The following is a 20,797-nucleotide window of genomic DNA, read 5'->3' as shown; positions in this document are numbered from 1 at the left end:
ACGATTGAAATCACATCGTTTTCCCCTAGAAGTTGGACTATGTAGCACTTTATAGTCCATAAACTATGCAGGCAGAGAGACTTGTGTTCCTGAAGAGCGAGGTTGGCCCAGTTGGGCAGGCTTAGTGTAACAGCTATTCTCCACTAGATGGCGCTGCTTAGCTTACTGGGTGGACTGTTGTAGCGTGTGTAGGTGTGTATGCGCATGCGTGGAAGGAGTGAAAAATGGCATCACCCAGCTACCCAGTCTCTAGTATCAGAACTCTGGTCTCTCTGATCAGCTATCATGCACCCCTCCTTTGTCTCCAGCTTCCATCCACTCCCCACTTCTGCACTGTCTGTGACCAAGCCAGCAGGCTGCAGGTGGCACCTTCCTGCTGAGTTTTATCTCAGATGAGGCTGTTTCCCAACCCCTCACTTCTGAGGGACCGTGGTGTTGACCTGTTCTGACCCCTGCAGGAGGATCTCACCAAGCAATGGCCGGGTGTCGGCCACACCCAGGAACATTCACGGGACCATGCTTCTCTCGATGCCCAGAGACCATGGCTGGGTGCCAGCCTGCCCCCCCCAAAAGTTCATGCAATCTTATAGCAGAAGCATTTCAGGGATTATGGAAAATCACAACATCTGGCACCAGGCTTCAACCTTAACATCCTTGTTCCACCACCAGCAAATGTGGCTGTTCTCCGGGGCCTGCTGGGACCTTTGCCTGTGGGGTGGCCACACAGCCTCTACCAAATTTCCCCCCTGTAGGGGGACTGCATCTTCCCATGTGGCCTAAGGACCTCACTCTCTCCTCCTCCTGGGCATTCGCCCTTCCCACCCGAGCACTGCCAGGTAAAGAGCCGCAGAGTTTCAGATTCTGTGCTCCCCCTGTTTGTAGAGTCTTCATGGAATTTAAAACCTCTCCTTTCTGCCTTTTTTGTTCAGTCCCTTGCATACTTTTTCTTTTCTCTCCAGCTGCTTTTGGGGGGGGGGGATGCTTTCCATTCTCTCCTCCTGTCTCCATCCTCTCTCCAAGCAAAAACAGCTCCCTGCCCTCTGCAGCTTTCTCCCCCAGTTCACCTCTCCATGCTATGTACCTGTTGAGTTCTCTGGTTTGGGTTGTTAATCCTCAAATCAGTTTACTAGGTGTGCAGAATGGTTTAGTGTTGATCTGGCTGCATTTCAGGGACGCGAGACACACACACACAAAAAAAACCTTCCATGCTGTTGTACCATCTTGGTCCCTCCCTGTGTTTTCTTTTATCTCATTAATTTTCCTTAAAGCAGCTATTTTGAATTCTTCTCCAGGTAAATCCCTTGAGAATAGTATTGGTTGTTGGAATATTATTGGTAGGAATTGGTGGAGTCATGTTTCCATATTGTTTTCATGTTTCTTTGAAGTTTTTCCTCGCTGTCTTTGCATATGAAGTGTAGTTACATCCCTGTAGTTTTTACTAACTGCCTCCAGGGAGAAATACCTCCTGTCAGCCCAGCTAGAGATCGAAGCTTCCTCAGATCTTCTGGGGTCATGCCAGTTCCATGCCTCTTGCTCCCTCTTGTGGCACAATTCTTATATTTGTGTGCTTTGTCCCTACCCTGCCAGGCACCAGACCAAGTGCTAACAGACTCTGGTCTTGCTTTTCCCAAAGGTAACACTACCTGCTGTTGCTAAAGTGGTAGTCTCTCCCTGTCTGCCAGAGATTACTCTCACTGCTCTCTTCAGAAGGAGGCAAAGGAAGCTGACCACGGAATGGGGCAGTGAGGGGGAGGAATACAGAATACTCGTCGTGTCTGTGGGCCACCCAGTGACTCCTGAGTGGACTTCTTGATGGTTTCCACAACACAGTGAGTAGGAGCTGTCCCCCTCATGTATTCTGAGATTCCTTTCTGCCATTCTGTCAAGCTCTTCCCACCCCCTTACACCCTATCCCAATCCTGGAACTCCTGATTTGGTACCCTAACTCAGTACTTTTTCTTTTCTCTCTAATGGGGCACTTGTAGAAATCTGGACTTCCATGAAGGCTCTCTCATACATGGGTGATTGTCTAAGTCCATGTTTTCCAAGGTCTCCTGGACTATGGCTAAAAGGGACTGCAGCAAGTTAATGGGCCACTGCAAGGACCACAGCTGGGACCACAGTATGTCTGTCTGTTACCCGATGCAAAGGTGAGTGAGACGCCTCACAGATCCCCTGACATATGGTGCTGGGCCCCCCAGCTCCTACAAGCTACGTTTGTTAATAAATGGATGCTGGATTTGTGTTGGGGGAGGAGGCTGGGGTGCAGGAAGAGGAGAAAAAACAAGGGTGTCTTACAGCAACAAGGGTGCTGTCTTACAGCAGTTTATTTCTTTTTATTTAAAAAAATTTTTTTAATGTTTATTTTTGAGACACAGAGCGTGAGCAGGGGAGGGGCAGAGAGAGAGGGAGACACAGAATCTGAAGCAGGTTCCAGGCTCTGAGCTGTCAGCACAGAGCCCAACGCAGGGCTCGAACTCACCAACCGCGAGATCATGACCTGAGCCAACGTCGGACACTCAACCAACTGAGCCACCCAGGCGCCCCTGGTTAGTACAGACATTTTAACAAGATTTTTTCTTCCAATCTATGAACATGGAGTATTTTTCCATTTATTTGTGTCCTCTTCAATTTCTTTTATTTTGTTAATGTTTATTTTTGACAGAGCATGAGTGGGGGGCGGGCAGAGAGACAGGGAGACACAGAATCCAACGCAGGCTCCAGACTCTGAGCTGTCAGCACAGAGCCCAACGTGGGGCTCAAACTCACAAACTGTGAGATCATGACCTGAGCTGAAGTCGGTCGCTCAACCGGCTGAGCCACCCAGACGCCCCATACAGCAGTTTATTTCTTAAAATAAGCTTTCTGCTTCTTTCTTCCTCTTTTCTCCTTTGGGACTCCAGTGAGGTGTAGATGGGTTTTTTGGTTTTTTTTTGTTTGTTTGTTTGTTTGTTTTTTTAGTTGTGTCCCATAGATCCTGAAGGCTTCCTTTATTATGCATTCTTTTCTCTTTTTTACTCCTCTGATTGAATATTTCAAATGATCTGTCCTCAAGATCGGCCATTCTTCTGCTTTGTGTAGTCTACTGTTGAAGATTTCTGTTGAATTCTTCAGCCATTGTATTCTTCAGCTCCAAAACTTCTGTCTAGTTCTTTATGCTTTCTCTTTGTTGAATTTCTCACTTTGTCCATTTGTTTTCCTGATTTCAGTTACCTGTGTTCACTTGTAGCTTTCCGAGTATCTTTTTTTTTTAAGTTTTTATTTTAATTCCAGTTAATTAACATGCAGTGTTATATTAGTTTCAGGTGTACAATATAGTGATTCAACAATTCTGTACATCACCCAGTGCTCATCACAAGGGCACTCCTTAATCCCCATCACCCATTTCACCCCAGCCACCTCCCCTCTGGTAACCATCATTTCTGAGTATCTTTCAAACAATTACTTTGAATTCTTCTTAAGGAAATGTACGTATCTCCATTTCTTTGGGGTCAGTTATTAGAAGTTTCCTGTGTTCCTTTGGTGGGGGCATGTTTCACTCATTCTTTTCGATCCCTGTAGCCTTGCATCAGTGTCTGCACATTTGAATGAGCAATAACCTCTTCTAGACTTGATGGACAAACTGCAGTAAAGGGGGAAGACCTTCAACTAGGAGCGTGTGCTAGCTTTGGATCAGGGGGCGTGAGGCAGGCACATGATGTCTCGTCAGCTCAAGCTGCTGAGATCCACACCATCAATAGCTGTGTGGCCCTTGGAAAGTACTGCAGGGGGGTTCACAGTGGCTGTAAGGGCTGTAGAGGACCTCAATGGCCCCTCCTGGTCCAGCAGCTTGGGTCAGGGAGCAGTGGTGGCAGGGTCCGGGGCATGCACACGCTCCGCAGGAGGGTCCAGCTGCACAGGCCTGTGTAGTGCCCAGGAGTGGTTGCAGACACCCATGCAGTGATGGAAGTCTGGCCAGCCGCAGGTGCACTGGTAGCTGTAGGAGTTCTGGCTGTCAGCATACACTCTTGAGGCTGTAGGGGGTCTTTCCAGGGGTGTATACAGGGCACTGGAGGCAGTGAAAACAGCTGGGCTGGGGGCATGCAGGTGAATAGCTGGAAAGGCCAGCTGCATATAAGCACAGGGGTATAGGTCAGTGACAAGAGACAGGGACAAAGCTGAGCCCACAAGTAGCTAAGGGGGTCCTGGCTGTCTGGTACACAGCAGTGGATGCGGGTAGGAGTCAGGCTAGCGGGGTGCAGGTACACAGCTGGAGGGGCTAGTTATACGTGAGCACAGAGGTGCAAGCTAGTGACTGGAGATAGGGCTGAATCTGGGTCACAAGCAGCTATAGGGGTCTGGCTGTGGCCTGCACTTGGGTGGCTACAGGCTATCACCAGGGGCATGCAAATGGCAGTAGAGGCCTGGGACAAGCATCAGGCCAGCAGCACGAAGGACACAGCTGGAGCTAGCACCTGTGTGTTGGGGGGTCAGCTGCAGGGATCTAGGCAGGTGTCATGCACTCAGCAGCTGCAGAGAGAGGCCTGAGCTGGGCTCCAACATGCATCCCAGGCTCCAGCAGGTACACGGTGGAGGGCATGGGAGGTATCCTGGTGGCTGGTGTCCAAGTAGGTTGGAGAACAAGAAGCCGGAGGCACCATAAGAATGTCCTGAAGGAGAGGGACACAGCAGCAAGGAAGCGAGAGCAGTTTCATCCCCAGGACAGAAAGCTGCCGGGACTACTTGCTCCCTCCAGAAGGACATCATGTGGGTGCCAGGCCTGGAGATAAGAATGTTTTGTTTGGTGCCAGATGTACTCATGACCCAGTATGGAAAACACTGCAGGTGCACGACCTGTCAAGATGCCACATACTATGTCGTATGTGCTTGCTGTTATCAGACAATTTGCAAAAATAAAAGAGGCTTGAGCCAGGAGACCGATGCTTTGGCTCCTGGAGAGTCTCACCTTTAGGACCTCTCTTCAGCTGGTGCCTGAACAGGGAACCTGAAGGGGGACGTGTGCAGCACCACTGAAGAAGGGCCCAGGGAACCGAAGGAAACTTTGGAGCTGGGGAAGCTCATCCTTCAGGATTTCTGCAGGGTAAGTACAGGGGATTCCACCCCATCTAGTTATCACTTACATATTCAGCTCTTGCAGACTTTATTAAAGAGCTCAGGGGTAAAAGTGAAACAATCTGCGTTTCAGGATTTGTTATACTTAGTAAAGAAACATTGTTACCGGTTTATGCCTCTGGCAAAGATGCTTTGAATCAGAAACAATGGAACTTGGTTTTATGTGCTTTGTGCCACGCTTATCAGCAAGAAACCATCCCTCTCTCCCTATGGTCTTAATGTAATTTAAGTTCCCTGGCTTTGCAGTCCTTGCAGTCAGAATCAGGGGAAGAAGGGGACATTGGTCATCACAACCCCTCACTGGGTGAAAGTGATCATGAGCTTGTAGATAGTGACTCAGGGCCCGAGCCCGTATCCCACCACTAGAGGAATAGAAACCTATAGGTCCCAGGTTATGGCCCAGAGATAGTCGCAGCTCAGGCTTCTGTACTCCTGCCTCCCTCATTGCCCCACGGCCCTGAACCCATCCATCCCTTTGAGGAAACTAAATGTTCCGCTTATTCAAAAAACCCATTTCTTGGTATCTCCACTCATAGTATCACAATTCGTTTCCCCCTTAATGCAGGTGCTTCAACAAACTAAGGCTGCGGGGGGGGGGGGGGGGGGGGACACTGAATTAACACCTAGTATGCCTGCAGCTTATCTTGTCAACATTACCCAAATTCCTCCTAATCAGAAATACCCTCAGGGAGGGCAATGATTTTATCTGGTTCCTTTCGGTTTTAAGGTAATTAATGACTTGAAACAGGCTTGCACGCAATACAGTGTTAATTCCTCTTATACATTGGGATTGGTGTCTGGGTTAGCCAATTCAGAGCGACTCATTCCGTGGGACTGGGCAGTCCTAGGTCGCACTGTCCTAAGCGCTTCTGAATTTTTGCAGTTTAGGACTTGGTGGGAGGAAGAAGCACAGATACAGGCCCGGCATGATGCCGCCCTGAATCCTCCTGTGCCCATTACCGGAAAACAACTTACCAGGAGCAGACGAGGGTTTGGCATACAGGTTCAGCTTCAGTATGATGTTCAAGCGGTGATACAAGTTAGATTGTGCTGCCTGAATGCCTGGGAGAAAATAGCTACCCCAGGACAGGCTACACCCTCTTTTGTTCAAGTCAAACAGAGTCCTAACGAGCCCTATGTAGATTTTATTGCTGGGTTAAAGGATGTTATTATAAAAAGCATCTCTCAGGCAGGCTTACCGGATCTCCTCTTACAGCTGCTGGCTTTTGGTAATGCTAATAAGGAATGCCAACAAGCTTTATACCCAGTGAAGTCTCAAGGAGGTGATTTAACTGATTATATAAAGGCCTGTCAAGATATCAGCTCAGAGGTCTATAAAATGTGCCTTGAATAGCCACTGCCAGCAGCCCCTGGACTTTACAAACAGTCCAAGCATTTTCGCTGTGGCAAATTGGGACATTATAAAAGGGATTGCTGACAGCTGAGTTGTAACAACTCCCGTGATCTATCTCACCCCCAGAATGAAACTCTAAGCCTCCTGGGTTATGCCCTGGATGCAATAAAGGCTATCATTTTGCAAATCAATGTAGATCTAAATTCCATAAGAATAGAGCTCCCCTGCCATCTTGGTGGGGGAGACAGGGATAACGCCCCCCCCCCCCTCCACCAGGGCCCGAATGTAAAGAATACGGGGAATTAGATTCCACATTATTACCCTGTGAGCTACGGGACTTACCATGCAAATCTGTCCATGACCTTCTCCATGCCACATGAGGGAGTGCTGCATTAGATATTCCTGCCCCAGAGTCTCTGGTCCTCAAACTCTCCGTGGGAATTTATAAGGTTAAAACTGGGATTTACGGGCCTCTTCAGGGTCCATTGGCCTTCTTATTGGACGAAGCAGTCTTACGTCCAAGGGAGTTCGTGTCTACTTAGGAATTATAGAAGCTGGTTTTAAGGATGAAGTTTTAGTAATGATTAGTACTTCAGTTCCTTATCATGTCTTGCAGGAGATCGCATTGCCCAACTACCATTGTTGCCTTACATTGCTTTAATTTCCATGCCAATAGACTGGCAGGGAGGGTTTGGATCTACGGGCAAACAGATATCTTGGCAAACATTTCTAAAGGACAAAGGCCTGAGATGACCTTACAAATGAATGGAAAATCATCTACTGGCCTGGTAGACTCAGGAGCTGATGATGTCACCATCATTGCTTCTAAGTTTTGGCCTAAGAATTGGCCACTCCGACCTATATCCACAGTCTTTACAGGTGTAGGAAAAGCTACTGACATCCAACAGAGTGTTGAAAGTTTTCTATGTGAAGGGCCTGAAGGCCAGGCTGCTACTATCCAGACTTATGTTACTGATACAGCCATTAATCCATGGGGAAGAGACCTCCTAAGTCAATGGGGAGCATGTTAATATTCCTTATGTTTCCCCTGCTGCAACCAATATGGTGTCCAAAGTGAGTTATAATCCATTAAAAGGGCTTGGACGACAAGAACATGGGCGTATGGGAACAATTACTGCTGAAATGTGGCCACCTTGTGTGGGACTGGGATAGCCTGTACAGAATTCAGGTTTAGTGTAAGAGCCACTGTTCCTGAACAACGTTATGCCTTAGCATTAGAATGGTTAACAACTGCCCTGGTGTGGGTGGAACCGTGGCCCCTTCCAAAAGAGAAATTAGAGGCTCTAGAACAATTAGCGCAAGGACAATTGGATGCAGGTCATGTAGAAATGCCCACCAGTCCATGGAATTCTTGTGTGTGTGTGATAAAGAAAAAATCTGGGAAATGGAGAATGTTGACTGACTTAAGGAAGGTAAACGAGGTTATACGGTCTATGGGACCTTTGCTTTGCAACCTGGGCTCCCGTCTCCTACTATGATTCCTCAGAACTGGTCATTAATTATAGTAGATTGAGCCAAAGCATAAGAGACTGTTGAGAACTGAGAACAAACTAAGGGTTGATGGGGGGTGGGAGGGAGGAGAGGGTGGGTGATGGGTATTGAGGAGGGCACCTTTTGGGATGAGCACTGGGTGTTGTATGGAAACCAATTTGACAATAAATTTCATATATAAATAAAAAAATAAATTAAAAAAGATTGTTTTTCACAGTTCTTCTACTGCCAGATGATAGAGAAAAATTTGCCTGTTCTGTACCTTCAGAAAATCATATGGTTCCTGTGTGATGCCATCCATGGAAAGGGCTTCTGCAAGGTATGCTTAATAGCCCTACTACGTGTCAGCATTTTGTTAATCAGCCACTTTCACAATTACTTATTCAGGTCCCACAGGTGTTGATTATCCATTACATGGATGATATTCTTTTTGCTGCAGAAACACCTACACAGATAAAAGATCTTTATCAGGCCGCTGGGTTATTGTACCCAAATACAGCCTAATAGTAACAACAACAACAAAAAAGTGCAAACCCAAGATCCCTTTCTTTATCTTGATGCAAAAATTCACAAGGCAACCATCATTCCCCAAAAAGTACAGATTGGCTGAGATAATTTGAAAACTTTAAATGATTTCCAGAGGTTACTAGGAGATATAAATTGGTTGCGACCTGCTTTGGGAATCCCGACTTACACCTTATCTCATCCTTTCCAAACATAAGCCCGTGATCCCAACCTTAACAGCCCTAGGGTCCTCACAAAAGAGGCAGAAGCTGAATTACAGTGGATTGAAAATCATATTCAAAATTGTCAGCTCACTCGTGTTTGACTTAATGTTCCTCTTCAATTATTGATTTTTCCTACTCCACATTCTCCAGCTGCGGTCGTAGGCAGGATGGGGGAATCATCGAATGGCTGTTTTTACCAAGTAAGGACTCTAAAATTCTTACCATGTATCTGGATAAAATTGGGAATGTAATTTGGAGAGGCCGATCCCGATTACGTGTGCTTAATGGTAGCAATCCCTCTTCTATAATTATTCCCTTATCATATCAACAAACTGATATGGCTTACCAAATTAATATACAATGACAAATAGCTTTGCCTGATTACGCAGGGAAATTAGACAATCACTGTCCGAGGGACAAAAATTTTGTCATTTCTCAAGGTTACATCATGGATTTGGCCAAAGATAATTCGAGAGTGGCCTTTCGCAGATGCTGACACATATTTTACAGATGGAAATGGTCATGGTAGAGCTTCTATACATGGTCCTATCTCTAAGGCCTGGAAGACACCCTATACATCTACCCAGAAAGCTGAATTAGCAGCCATTATAGGATTGTTGCATCTTGTACCTGCCTCCCTCGATATTGTGACAGATTCACAATGTGCATGGTTCACAGTCCTAAATATTGAAACTGTACATATTGTGCCATGAAATGAATTACATCATCTGTTTTTGCATTTATAAGAATTAATATGGCATAGGCAACGCCCTTTTTGTATCACTCATATTCACAGTCATTCTAACCTTCCTGGCCCGTTATCCTTAGGAAATTCCATTGCTGATGACTTATTACAAGGCACCTTACAAATGGCACAACAGGAGCATATGCTTCACCATACTAATGCTCAAGGACTTTCCCATAGACACTATAACACATGCTGAGTCAAAAGACATCGTTAGTGCCTGTCCTTGTTGCAACCCCCTCACTGTGGCTCCATATACCTCTGGAGTGAATCCTTGTGGACTACAGGCAAATGAACTTTGGCAATCTGATGTTACCCATATTCCTGGTTTCAGTAAGTTCTCTTATGTGCATGTTACTGTGGATACCTTCTCCAGATAGATCTGGGCCACGGCATATACCGGAGAAAAGACTAGGCATGTTAGTGCTCATTTTCTTGAAACCTTTGCAATTCTAGGTATCCCACAACACATTAAAACTGATAATGGCCCTGCATATGTATCTCATAAGTAGCCCACTTCTTTGCAGCCTGACAAATTATTCATCTTACTGGCATTCCCTATAATTCTCACAGTCAAGGGATCACAGAACATACTCATCAGGTACTTAAAAACATGCTAATTAAACAAAGAGGGGGAGAAGAAGAAGGACTTAGACCTACGCCACGGGAACAATTACATCCGGCCTTATATACTTTAAGTTTCTTGGACATATGAGGACCCCATACATGTCCTTCTGCTGAGATACACTGGTACAAGAAAAAGGTCACCCCTGTTTACCAGCCAGTATATTGGAAAGATGAGAAGGGACACGGGGAAAAGGGAGAAGTTGTTGTGTGGGGCAAAGGGTATGCTTATGTCTTTACAGATCAAGGCTACCAGTGGTTACCCAGTCACCGGTTGAAACCCAGGCATGAGCTGATCCAAGCAACCGCAGTTCGACATGACCCCACCAAAGAGTTTCACAGAATGTCCATTGAGAAACCAATAATTGTGCCCAGTGCACCACACCCTCTCCTGAGGAGCACTAGGACCTCTTAGCCTCCTACTCGGGGACAAGTTAAGAGGTTGATGCACGCTGCTGAAAAAATCTTGATGCAGACTCGCAGCCCACAAACTCCTGCTCACCTTTTCCTTGCGATGCTCGTGGTTATCACTACTATGGTAAGCGCTGATAACTATATTTACTGGGCTTATATCCCTCATCCACCTCTCAATCGGCAGAAATTGGTACAACTCCCCCATGCCAGTATATACAAATGACACTGAATGGACACCTGGGCCATTTGACAACAGAGAAACACATAGGCCCAATGAAGAAGGTACTGTTATGGATAATTATGCTATAGGGACTGAAGGTCCTCCTATATGTTTTGGTTACAGGAAACACTGCCTCAAAAGTAAGCCTCAAGCATGGTGATCTATTATTAAAAACAGGGCCCAGCACAAACCTATTTTCTTACTCTCAGCCCACTCTCTGATTGGCTCCAATCTTAATGACACTCCTCCAATGCTTCTGTCTTGTGCTACTCATACATTGCCAGAATGGGGTGGATGGGTGACTTGGGAAGCATGTAGAGGGGAGATAGGGTGAGTTCTTTTAAATACTTCCTATGGAAGCATCGTTGATTGGAGCCCTCTGGGCTCAGTTCCACTTAAAAACTCATTACAAAATCTACGATGGTGTGTTCATAATCATACTATCAGCACCACTGCTAATGGCTCAGTCATTTGGCATGGTGGGGGATTTTCTGCGCCCAGCCCTCGTTTACGACAAGGACCATTACAAAAGCATATATGGACATGAACTGCTGCCCTCCACCCTTTACATACCTGCAAGGGCACATATTATAAAAACAGCCCCAGCACTATTTCTACTCTATCCTTCACGGTCAATAGTACCCGATACATACGGGCTTGTGTCCGTTTGCCATACGTACTATTAAAAGCACAGATAGTTTGGAATGATGCTGAGGCCCTTATAACTTGTGTTAACTGCTCATTATACACCTGTCTTAATTCTATACCCTTTACTATGTCATCCAAAAGCTTATATTTACTTAGAGCACGCACTGGCCTGTGGCTGCTGGTTTGCATGTCTCAACCATGACAACATTCTCCAGAAATGTATCTGATGGACCAGGCTCTACAGCGAGTTCTTCACTGATCCCAAAGGTTTGCTGGAATACGTGTTGCAGCTCTCATATGCATTATTGCTGTGACTGCCACCAGAGCCACTGCAGCTGTCTCATTGCACCAATCTGCGCAGATGGTACAATTTGTGCAACAACGGCATGAGAAATTGCACCACCTTGGAAGACACAGCAGGACATTGACAGTAGATGGTCCAGTGAGATTGCAGACCTACAACAGGCTGTGATATTGCTGGGGATCAATTAGTGAGCCTACAAAGGCAAAGATCATTAAAATGTTATTGGAACACTACACCAATGTGTAACCCCATTGCTGTTTAATAACACTAAATTTCCATGGAATGGCATTAAGAGACACTTGCTCAATCAAACATGTCCATGGACATTTAACATCTGCAAGCAGGGATATAGGAGACTTCCAAAACAAATCTGGACATGTTATCTGGTTCTAAGATCTTAGAAAGTATATCAGAGGGATTGGGAAAATTAAATGCTATAGAGCATATTGGGATTTTTAGTTTCTCTACTGCTATTCTGTTTGTATTAATATGCAATGTATTTATCTTTGCATGTGCAGTCTGGTGCCAGGGACAATGAGCCTGTCAACGGACCAACAGCTTGGGTTATACAATGTCCTCCTATAGCCCATTGTATATAAACAAAAAGGGGGAGATGTTGGAGAACAAGAAACCAGAGGCACGTAAGGATGTCTTGAAGGAAAGGGACGGAGCAGCGAGGAACCAAAAGCAGTTTTATCCCCAGGACGGAAGGCCGCCGGGACTGCTCATTTTCTCCAGAAGGACATCATACGGGTGGCCAGGACTGGGGATAAGAATGTTTTGTCTGTCACCAGATGTACTCATGACCCAGTATGGAATACACTGCAAGTGCACAACCTGTCAAGATGCCACATACTATGTTGTAATGGCTTGTTGTTATCAATTTGCAAACATAAAAGAGGCTTGAGCCAGGGGACCAATGCTTTGGCTCCTGGAGAGTCTCAGCCCCCTGCTTTGTAATTCTCTCATCACCACACCTTCAGGACCTGTCTCTCTACACAAGTATGTGAATATCTTTGGGTTTTCAGATACTGTGCTGGCCAGTTGTTTGAGAGAGCTGCTGGGGTCCTCTGGAGAGCAAATCACTTGGAACCAATGTCGCTCCTGCTGTGTGACTGTTACTGGTAGCCAAGGCTCTTCTTTTTTTGTTCCTAGCCTTCTGTGTACATCTCAGGTTTGCTAGTGTCTGAATGAAGTGCAACAGAAGTAGGTCCCTTGTGTGGTGCCTCAAAAGCCTGGAGAAACTGGTTGGTCACCCTGCTCTCCCTTTTCCAGTTAGGGAAATGCTTTCTGGCCAGAGTGTTTCTGCTTGGTACTGAGCAGTGCCCAACTGGAAGACCAGTGATGCAAGCAAAATTAAGATATTTTTCCTTTCCTTTGTGTGCACTTATGCTCAGGGTTTTCTTCCCCACTGTGTTGCTGTCATTTCCTAAGTGGACCCCTGAGCTATCCCAGAGAGCTTTTTGTTTGTGGGTAGATGGCTAATCGTAGATCTCTGTGGGAAAACAGAAGGTAGGGCCTCCTATTTCACCATCTTGGTGATGCCACTTCAGCTGTCTTAGTATGCTAAATGAGTTGAAATCATGGGGAAAAAATTAAAATCAGGAAGATGTGAATGAATATGGAATATCAATTAAATTACAGAAATTATTCACACACACACACAAATAGAAATTCTAGAGTTGGAAGCACAATAGCTGAAATGGCAAAAATTCACTAGGGGGATTCAGCAGCAGGTTTGAGCAGGCAGAAGAAAGAATTCATGAACTTAAAACAATTGGAAAATTAATCTGAAGAACAGAAAGAGAAAATGCACAGAGGGAAACTTGAAGATATAAATGCTTATGTTTAGAAAAAGGACAGATCTCAAATCAGTACAATAATCTCCCATTTTATGATACTAGAAAAGAGCAAACTATAAGCAAAGGTAGACGGGAGAAGTAGAAAACCAAAGATTAGAGTCAAGGTAGATGAAAGAGAATGGAAAACAATATGGAAGTCAATGGAGGCAAAAGTCAGTTTTTGGGAAGGATCCGCAAAATTGACAAGCTTTTAACTAAATGTACTAAGAAAATAGAAAATCCCATGCAAATAACTAAAATCATAAATGAAAATGGATACATAATTACCAACAGTACAAGAAACAAAAAGTATCATTAGAGAATATTCTGACCAAAGTATATAACCTCCATGAGATGGATGAATTTTGAGAAACACAGAGTTCCAGAACTGACTCTAGAAGAAATAAAAAATCTGAATAGACCTATCACAAGTAAAGAGATTAAATCAGTAACCAAAAATCTCCCAACAATGCAAAGTTCAGCACAAGCTGTATTATTGACAAACTGAAGAGTTACCAACCCTTCTAAAATTCTTCCAAAAAAATGACAGGAGGAAATACCTCTTAAATCATTCTATGAGGCCAATATTCAATATCAAAGCCAGAAAAGAACAAGAAACTATAGACCACTATCTCTAATGAATAGAAATGAAAATCCTCAATAAAACAATAGCAAACAAAATCCAACAGCACATTATAAAGAAAATAAATACTGCAAACAACCTTCTGCCCATATGTTTTACACACATCTTAGGTGAAATTTACTGTTGTAAAACACAAACTATAAATATTCACTAAAGAAAAATTATAGCCTGAATAGTCCTCTATCAATGAGAAAATTGTGTAGTCAAAACATTCCAAAAAAGAAAATCTCAGTCCCAATTGGTTTTACTGTTGAACTCTACCAAACACTTATGAAGGAAACAATACCAATTCTACACAATATATTCCAGAATACAGAGGATGAGTCAACACTTATCAACTCATTACATGAGGGCAGTCTTAACACTGCCACCAAAACCAGGAAGAAGGCATCACAATGAAACTACAATCTAACATCCCTTACAGACATAGATCCAAATATCATAAACAAAATGTCAGCAAACAAAATCCATCAATACATAACAGGTGTAATAAATCACAACAAAATTGGGTTTATTCTCAGAACACAAGGTTGATTCAATGCAAACTATCAACTTAATTCACCTTAAAAGAAATCAAAAGAGGGGGTGTCTAGGTGGCTCAGTCAGGTAAGTGCCCGACTTCAGCTCAGGTCATGATCTCACAGGTCCCGAGTTTGAGCCCCATGTTGGGCTCTGTGCTGACAGCTCAGAGCCTACCTGCTTCAGATTCTGTGTCTCCCTCTCTCTCTCTGCCCCTCTCCTGCTCATGCTGTCTCTCTCTCAAAAATAAACAAACATTAAAAAAATTTAAGAGATCAAAAGAGAAAAAATACACAATCATCTTCAAACTTAATATTTTTTTATATTTATTTTTGAGAGACAGAGAGACCCAGTAGGGGAAGGGCAGAGAGAGAGTAAGACACAGAATCTGAAGCAAGCTCCAGGATCTAAGCTGTCAACACAGAGCCAGATGCAGGGTTCGAACTCATTAAGCTGAATTCAGACACTTAACCAACTAAGCCACCCAGGTGCCCCAAACTTAGCATTTTTAAGATGCCAATTTTCCACAAATTTATAGATTCAATATCTCAATAAAAATATACAATATTTTTGTGTAGAAATTGATAAATTGATTCTAAATTTCACATGCAAATGGAAAGGAACCAGCATAGACAAACAACCTTGAAAAATAACAAAGTTGGAATATTTATAATACCTGATTTCAAATCTTATTATAAGGCTACAGTGCCAAAATTCTGTGGTATTGGTATAAAAATAGGCACACACAAAGGGGTGTCTGGGTGGCTTAGTGGTTAAGCATCCAGCTCTTGGTTTCAGCTCAGGTCATGATCTCCTGGTTCATGAGTTTGAGCCCCACATCGGGCTCTGTGCAGAGCCTGCTTAGGATTCTCTCTCCCTCTCTCTCTATCCCTCCCCTGCTTGCTCTCTCAAAATAAATAAACTTAAAAAAATAGGCACGTACATCAAGGGAGTAAAAGTGGGTCCAGAAACAGACCCACGTAAAATTAAAAAAAAAAAAAAAAAAAAAAGATTCCCTTTCCAGAAAGCAGCCGATTAGAAACTTATTTTATTAAATTTGTATTGAGAGGAGGAGCCAACATGGTGGAGAAGTAGGGGTATCCATACTCCCACTTCTCTCAAACAAAGAAGGGCTGAAGCCAAAGGACTTTGAACCCCAAGAGTCTGGAGGAAAAGAGACTGAGTCTACCAGGGAGAAACTGGTACCTGATGGGCCATAGGTGGGTGATTGCAAACTGGGGGAGCTAAAAGGGGCCATGTAGGCAAGGAGGGGAGGGATCCTCTTTTGCAGAGAGACAAAGGCATGTGAAAGAGCAGCTGGGGAAGCGTAGGACTGTATCTGGACAAGAGATAAACCTCAGACAAGGATGGAGAGGGATCCCATCTCTAAGTGCAGGTTAAAGGATCTCTAACTGCAGATCCCATCCTCAGACTGGAGCCGGCTGCCCTGTTCACACACCTGGGGAGGAGAGGAGCCACTCCAGGGTTCAGTGGGAGATCAGGGGCACAGTCTTCAGGAGAAACCAGTCCCCTCCTCTGAAGTGCTGTGGCACAGGACAAAACCAGCTGGGACCTCCTATCAGGAGGTGCTTCCCCAATACCAGGGTACACAGAGTGGGAGTTTAAATCCCAGCCAAGCACAGGGGCAAAGGAGTTGGCAGAGCGAGACAGCCAGCCTTGTCTGTGCCCTCAGCACAGTGAGGATGGCTCCAAAGGAGCCCAAAGGAATTCTCAAAGGAATGATTTGGGACACCGGGTTGTGGAGAAGAGACTGAGGGGTCACCATTTTTCTCCCCACCACCACCAACACGGGGCCTCAGGGATCGGTCCACGGGGCCCACAGTGGAGGCGGGGCCAGCCTACACCAAACCACGCCCCTCCATGCTGGGTAATTGCATATCTACTGGAACGGGATAGATGCTGTGGAACCAGACAGACCACCCCCCCCCCCACCCTTCCTGGCCAGTGCTGCTGCATTGCCTAGATTAATTCAAGGACAATTTTTGTTATATAGATATATTCTCCCATCCATTTCTCCTTCTTATCAATTCCCTCCTCTGGGCTGGTTACTCCAGTTATTGGTTTGTTTAAACAGACATATTTAATCCATTCTCTTGATATATGTTCTACGCCCCCTTCTTTACATTCCATTCTCTCTCTCTGGAATAATCAAGCAGTATAGTTTTCCTGTCTGCATAACTTTATCTTTGTTTCTTTTTCCCCCACCTCCTTCCTTATTTTCCTTTCTGTCTCTCTGGATTAAGCCTTTTAGTCTCTCTGCCTGGTCAATGTTTATTTTTTCTTCTTCCCCACCCCTGTCATTTCTTGTTCTTTACTTGTAGCTAGTGTTTCTGGTTTTTTGCTTTTGGATTGTCTTTAGTTTTTTGTTTTTTCTTTTTGTTTGTTTGTGTGTCTTTGTTTCCTGTTTGTCTGTATGTTTTCCTTTCCAGGGCTACCCAGGGAACAAACCAAAGCAAACCTGGTGGAGGGTCCAAAACATCACTACGAGTAGGGAAATAAAATAACCAAAGTCACAACAACAGAGAGCAAGTAACACTCTCCAAAAAACACCTCTTGAAGGGCCAGGCCCTGGACAGTGTATGACAATCCCCCCCTTAATATAGCAGTGCTCACAGGTGCAGAGCACACAACATAAGGGACAGAAAACTAGCCAAAATGATCAAACAGAAGAAGTTTCCTCAAAAGAAATTCCAGGAATTAGCGACAGCTAAAGAATTAATCAAAACAGATATAAGCAACATAACTGAACAATAATTTAGAAGAATCATAAAATTAATCACTGGGCTTGAAAAAAAGCATAGAAGACAGCAGAGAATCTATTGCTACAGAGATGAAGGGACTAAAATATAATCGTGATGAATTAAGAAATGCTATAAATGAGGTGCAAAATAAAATGGAGGCAGCCACCGCACAGATTGAAGAAGTGGAGGGGAGAATAGGGGAATTAGAAGATAAAATTATGGAAAAAGAGGAAGCTGAGAAGAGAGATAAAAAATCCAGGAGTATGAGGGGAGAATTAGAGAACTAAGTGATGCAATCACATGGAACAATATCCATATCATAGGAATTCCAGAAGAGGAAGAGAGAGAGAGAGGGGCCGAAGGTGTACTTGAACATATCATAGCTGAGAATTTCTCTGATCTGGGGAAGGAAACAGGCATTGAAATCCAAGTGGCACAGAGAACTCCCTTCAGACATAACTTGAATTGGTCTTCTGCATGACATATCATAGTGAAACTGGAAAAACACAAGGATAAAGAGAGAATTCTGAAAGCAGCAAGGGATAAACGGGTCCTAACATACAAAGGTAGACAGACACATAAAGGTAGTAGCAGACCTATCTACTGAAACTTGGCAGGCCAGAAAGGAATGGCAGGACATCTTCAATGTGATGAACAGAAAAAATAAGCAGCCAAGAATCCTTTACCCAGCAAGTCTGTCATTTAGAATAGAAGGAGAGATAAAGGTTTTCCCAAACAAACAAAAACTGAAGGAATTCATCATCACTAAACCAGCCCTATAAGAGATCCTAAGGGGGACTCTGTGAGTGAAATGTTGCAAGGACCACAAAATACCAGAGACACCGCTACAAGCATGAAGCCTACAGATAACACAATGACTCTAAACCCATATCTTTCAATAACAACACAATGTAAATGGACTAAATGCTCCAACCAAAAGACATAGGGTATCAGAATGGATAAAAAATGACACCCATCTATTTGCTGTCTACAAGAGACTCATTTTAGACCCGAGGACACCTTCAGATTGAAAGTGAGGGGATGGAGATCTATCATGTTACTGGAAGTCAAAAGAAAGCTGGAGTAGCCATACTTATATCAGACAAACTAGACTTTAATTTAAAGGCTGTAACAAGAAATGAATAAGGGAATTACATAATAATTACAGGGTCTATCCAACAGGAAGAGCTAACAATTATAAATGTCTATGCACTGAATTTGGAGGCACCCAAATATATAGAACAATTAATCGCAAACATAAGCAACCTTATAGATAAGAATGTGGTCATTGCAGGGGACTTTAATACCCACTTACAACAATGGACAGATCACATAGACAGAGAATCAGTAAAGAAAGATTGGCCCTGAATGAGACATTGGACCAGATGGACTTGAGAGATATATTTAGAACTCTGCATCCCAAAGCAATGGAATATGCTTTCTTCTTGAGTGCACACGGAACATTCTCCAAGATAGATCACATACTGGGTCACAATACAGCCCTCAATAAATATAAAAGAATTGAGATCATACCATGCACACTTTCAGATCACAAGGCTATGAAACTTGAAATCAACCACAGGAAAAAGTCTGGAAAACCTCCAAAAGCATGGAGGTTAATGAACATCCTACTGAAGAATAAATGGGTCAACCAGGCAATTAGAGAAGAAATAAATATGAAAATGAAAATACAACAATCCAAATGCTTTGGGATGCAGCGAAGGCAGTCCTAAGAGGAAAATACATTGCAATCCAGGCCTGTCTCAAGAAACAAGAAAAATCCCAAATACAAAGTCTAACAGCACACCTAAAGGAAATAGAAGCAGAACAGCAAAGACACCCCAAACCCAGCAGAAGAAAACAAATAATAAAGATCAGAGCAGAAATAAACAATACAGAATCCAAAAAAGCAGTAGAGCAGATCAATGAAACCAAGAGTTGGTTTTTTTAAAAAAAATAAACAAAACTGATAAACCTCTAGCCTGGCTTCTCAAAAAGGAAAGAGAAAGGACCCAAAAAGTAAAATCACAAATGAAATGATTTATTACAACCAATCCCTCAGAAATACAAGCAATTATCAGGGAATACTATGAAAAATTATATGCCAACAAACTGGACAACCTGAAAGAAATGGACAAATTCCTAAACACCCACACAATACCAAAACAACTTGGAATAGAAAATTTTAACAGACCCATAACTTAGTGATGAAATTGAATCAGTCATTAAAAATCTCCCAACAAATAAGAGTCCAGGACCAGATGGCTTCCCTGGGTAATTCTACCAGATATTTAAAGCAGAGTTAATACCTATCCTTCTCAAGCTGTTCCAAGAAATAGAAAGGGAAGGACAACTTCCAGACTCATTCTATGAAGCCAGCATTACTTTGATTCCTAAACCAGACAGAGACCCAGATGAATATGGATGCAAAAATTCTCAACAAGATACTAGCAAATCGAATTCAACAACATATAAAAAGAATTATTCATGATCAAGTGGTATTCATTCCTGGGCTGCAGAGCTGGTTCGACATTCACAAATCAATCAATGTGATACATCACATTAATAAAAGAAAAGATAAGAACCATATGATCCTCTCAATCGATGCAGAAAAAGCATTTGACAAAATTCAGCATCCTTTCTTAATAAAAACCCTTGAGAAAGTCGGGATAGAAGGAACATACTTAACATCATAAAAGCCATTTATGAAAAGCCCACAGCTAATATCATCCTCAACAAGGAAAAACTGAGAGCTTTCACCCTGAGATCAGAAACACGACAGGAATGTCCACTCTCACCGCTGTTGTTTAACAGTGTTGGAAGTTCTAGCATCAGCAATCAGACAACAAAGTGAAACAAGAGGCATCAAAATTCTCAAAAATGAAGTCAAGCTTTCACTTTTTGCAGACAACATGATACTCTACATGGAAAACCAAACAGACTCCACCAAAAGTCTGCTAGAACTGATACATGAATTCAGCAAAGTCGCAGTATACAAAAATCAATATACAGAAATCAGTTGCATTCTTATACACCAATAATGAAGCAACAGAAAGACAAATAAAGAAACTGATCCCATTCACAATTGTACCAAGAGCCATAAAATACCTAGAAATAAATCTAACCAAAGATGTAAAAGATCTCTATGCTGAAAACTATAGAAAGCTTATGAAGGAAATTGAAGAAGTTACAAAGAAATGGAAAAACATTCCATGATCATGGATTGGGAGAATAAATATTGTTAAAATGTCAAAACTACCCAAAGCTATCTACACATGCAATGCAATCCCAATCAAAATTGCACCAGCATTCATCACATAGCTAGAACAAGCAATCCTAAAATTTGTATGGAACCACAAAAGACCCCAAAT

At 43.4% G+C, this 20,797-nt stretch overlaps 1 protein-coding gene and 1 long non-coding RNA gene across 8 annotated transcripts in view; both read left to right on the top strand.

The window, feature by feature from the left end:
- LOC112852606 (putative adhesion G protein-coupled receptor E4P) overlaps positions 1-2,928 on the top strand; it is a 93,087-nt gene extending 90,159 nt beyond the window's left edge. For 2 of the 6 annotated variants that reach the window (XM_086699274.1, XM_086699278.1), the window contains exons 20-22: positions 1,634-1,829; positions 2,050-2,150; positions 2,373-2,925. The gene's annotated coding sequence lies outside the window, so the exon portion shown is untranslated. Of the gene's footprint in view, positions 1-1,633; positions 1,830-2,049; positions 2,151-2,372 lie in introns of all 6 variants that reach the window. The other 4 variants (XM_086699280.1, XM_086699276.1, XM_086699277.1 and 1 more) reach the window with 4 other exon arrangements.
- A 1,895-nt stretch (positions 2,929-4,823) lies between these two features.
- Positions 4,824-12,613, top strand: LOC147583822 (uncharacterized). Of its 2 annotated transcripts, none has more exons than XR_015248552.1 (4): positions 4,824-5,080; positions 8,182-8,297; positions 10,318-10,613; positions 12,180-12,613. It is a non-coding gene; the product is annotated as an uncharacterized LOC147583822 (long non-coding RNA). The 2 variants fall into 2 exon arrangements; XR_015248551.1 differs by having other exon boundaries at positions 4,828-5,080; positions 8,196-8,297.
- The last annotated feature ends 8,184 nt before the right edge of the window (positions 12,614-20,797 follow it).

Source organism: Puma concolor, chromosome A2 (assembly GCF_028749965.1).
Source record: "Puma concolor isolate L17-30 chromosome A2, mPumCon1.1.hap2, whole genome shotgun sequence".
NCBI classification, from domain to species: domain Eukaryota; kingdom Metazoa; phylum Chordata; class Mammalia; order Carnivora; family Felidae; genus Puma; species Puma concolor.
Note: the sequence above shows the minus strand (reverse complement) of the source record. Positions and strands in the feature narration are given on the sequence as shown.